Genomic DNA, 3,283 nt, shown 5'->3' with positions numbered 1-3,283 from the left:
AAAGGATATGTAAGAATACCACTTCATAAGGAAATACAGTTTTGCAGAGTAAAGACATATACGTACGCATTGGAAACTCTTTATGAGAAGAAATAACGCATAGTACAAAATTAGCTTGTATCTCCAAAACTACACGTTGTATCTCGAAAAGAATTGTTGTGGCGTGTACGTCTTAACATGTAGCATCTAAAGAGAACCAAAAGGAGAATTTTCTTTCGTCAAAATTTTTCAGAAAATCACGTTTTAAGGAAATCCCGCATCGTGCGAAATTATCTTGTTTTTCCTAAACAACACGTTGTAAGTCGAAAAGCTTTCATGTTGCGTGTATGTCTAAGTGTGTAGCCTCAAAAGAGAAGGCACAGGACAGTTTGCTCTCGAAAGGATATGTAAGAATACCACTTCATAAGGAAATACAGTTTTGCAGAGTAAAGACATATACGTACGCATTGGAAACTCTTTACGAGAAGAAATAACGCATAGTACAAAATTAGCTTGTATCTCCAAAACTACACGTATCTCGAAAAGAATTGTTGTGGCGTGTACATCTTAACATGTAGCATCTAAAGGGAACCAAAAGGAGAATTTTCTTTCGTCAAAATTTTTCAGAAAATCACGTTTTAAGGAAATCCCGCATCGTGCGAAATTATCTTGTTTTTCCTAAACAACACGTTGTAAGTCGAAAAGCTTTCATGTTGCGTGTATGTCTAAGTGTGTAGCCTCAAAAGAGAAGGCACAGGACAGTTTTCTCTCGAAAGGATATGTAAGAATACCACTTCATAAGGAAATACAGTTTTGCAGAGTAAAGACATATACGTACGCATTGGAAACTCTTTACGAGAAGAAATAACGCATCGTACAAAATTAGCTTGTATCTCCAAAACTACACGTTGTATCTCGAAAAGAATTGTTGTGGCGTGTACGTCTTAACATGTAGCATCTAAAGAGAACCAAAAGGAGAATTTTCTTTCGTCAAAATTTTTCAGAAAATCACGTTTTAAGGAAATCCCGCATCGTGCGAAATTATCTTGTTTTTCCTAAACAACACGTTGTAAGTCGAAAAGCTTTCATGTTGCTTGTATGTCTAAGTGTGTAGCCTCAAAAGAGAAGGCACAGGACAGTTTTCTCTCGAAAGGATATGTAAGAATACCACTTCATAAGGAAATACAGTTTTGCAGAGTAAAGACATATACGTACGCATTGGAAACTCTTTACGAGAAGAAATAACGCATAGTACAAAATTAGCTTGTATCTCCAAAACTACACGTTGTATCTCGAAAAGAATTGTTGTGGCGTGTACGTCTTAACATGTAGCATCTAAAGAGAACCAAAAGGAGAATTTTCTTTCGTCAAAATTTTTCAGAAAATCACGTTTTAAGGAAATCCCGCATCGTGCGAAATTATCTTGTTTTTCCTAAACAACACGTTGTAAGTCGAAAAGCTTTCATGTTGCGTGTATGTCTAAGTGTGTAGCCTCAAAAGAGAAGGCACAGGACAGTTTTCTCTCGAAAGGATATGTAAGAATACCACTTCATAAGGAAATACAGTTTTGCAGAGTAAAGACATATACGTACGCATTGGAAACTCTTTAAGAGAAGAAATAACGCATAGTACAAAATTAGCTTGTATCTCCAAAACTACACGTATCTCGAAAAGAATTGTTGTGGCGTGTACGTCTTAACATGTAGCATCTAAAGGGAACCAAAAGGAGAATTTTCTTTCGTCAAAATTTTTCAGAAAATCACGTTGTAAGGAAATCCCGCATCGTGCGAAATTATCTTGTTTTTCCTAAACAACACGTTGTAAGTCGAAAAGCTTTCATGTTGCGTGTATGTCTAAGTGTGTAGCCTCAAAGAGAAGGCACAGGACAGTTTTCTCTCGAAAGGATATGTAAGAATACCACTTCATAAGGAAATACAGTTTTGCAGAGTAAAGACATATACGTACGCATTGGAAACTCTTTACGAGAAGAAATAACGCATCGTACAAAATTAGCTTGTATCTCCAAAACTACACGTTGTATCTCGAAAAGAATTGTTGTGGCGTGTACGTCTTAACATGTAGCATCTAAAGAGAACCAAAAGGAGAATTTTCTTTCGTCAAAATTTTTCAGAAAATCACGTTTTAAGGAAATCCAGCATCGTGCGAAATTATCTTGTTTTTCCTAAACAACACGTTGTAAGTCGAAAGCTTTCATGTTGCGTGTATGTCTAAGTGTGTAGCCTCAAAAGAGAAGGCACAGGACAGTTTTCTCTCGAAAGGATATGTAAGAATACCACTTCATAAGGAAATACAGTTTTGCAGAGTAAAGACATATACGTACGCATTGGAAACTCTTTACGAGAAGAAATAACGCATAGTACAAAATTAGCTTGTATCTCCAAAACTACACGTTGTATCTCGAAAAGAATTGTTGTGGCGTGTACGTCTTAACATGTAGCATCTTAAGAGAACCAAAAGGAGAATTTTCTTTCGTCAAAATTTTTCAGAAAATCACGTTTTAAGGAAATCCCGCATCGTGCGAAATTATCTTGTTTTTCCTAAACAACACGTTGTAAGTCGAATAGCTTTCATGTTGCGTGTATGTCTAAGTGTGTAGCCTCAAAAGAAAAGGCACAGGACAGTTTTCTCTCGAAAGGATTTGTAAGAATACCACTTCATAAGGAAATACAGTTTTGCAGAGTAAAGACATATACGTACGCATTGGAAACTCTTTACGAGAAGAAATAACGCATCGTACAAAATTAGCTTGTATCTCCAAAACTACACGTTGTATCTCGAAAAGAATTGTTGTGGCGTGTACGTCTTAACATGTAGCATCTAAAGAGAACCAAAAGGAGAATTTTCTTTCGTCAAAATTTTTCAGAAAATCACGTTTTAAGGAAATCCCGCATCGTGCGAAATTATCTTGTTTTTCCTAAACAACACGTTGTAAGTCGAAAAGCTTTCATGTTGCGTGTATGTCTAAGTGTGTAGCCTCAAAAGAGAAGGCACAGGACAGTTTTCTCTCGAAAGGATATGTAAGAATACCACTTCATAAGGAAATACAGTTTTGCAGAGTAAAGACATATACGTACGCATTGGAAACTCTTTACGAGAAGAAATAACGCATAGTAAAAAATTAGCTTGTATCTCCAAAACTACACGTTGTATCTCGAAAAGAATTGTTGTGGCGTGTTCGTCTTAACATGTAGCATCTAAAGAGAACCAAAAGGAGAATTTTCTTTCGTCAAAATTTTTCAGAAAATCACGTTTTAAGGAAATCCCGCATCGTGCGAAATTATCT

Source organism: Apodemus sylvaticus, unplaced genomic scaffold, assembly GCF_947179515.1.
Source record: "Apodemus sylvaticus unplaced genomic scaffold, mApoSyl1.1 scaffold_55, whole genome shotgun sequence".
Classification (NCBI taxonomy): domain Eukaryota; kingdom Metazoa; phylum Chordata; class Mammalia; order Rodentia; family Muridae; genus Apodemus; species Apodemus sylvaticus.
The sequence above is the reverse complement of the archived record's forward strand: the minus strand, read 5'-3'. Positions refer to the sequence as shown.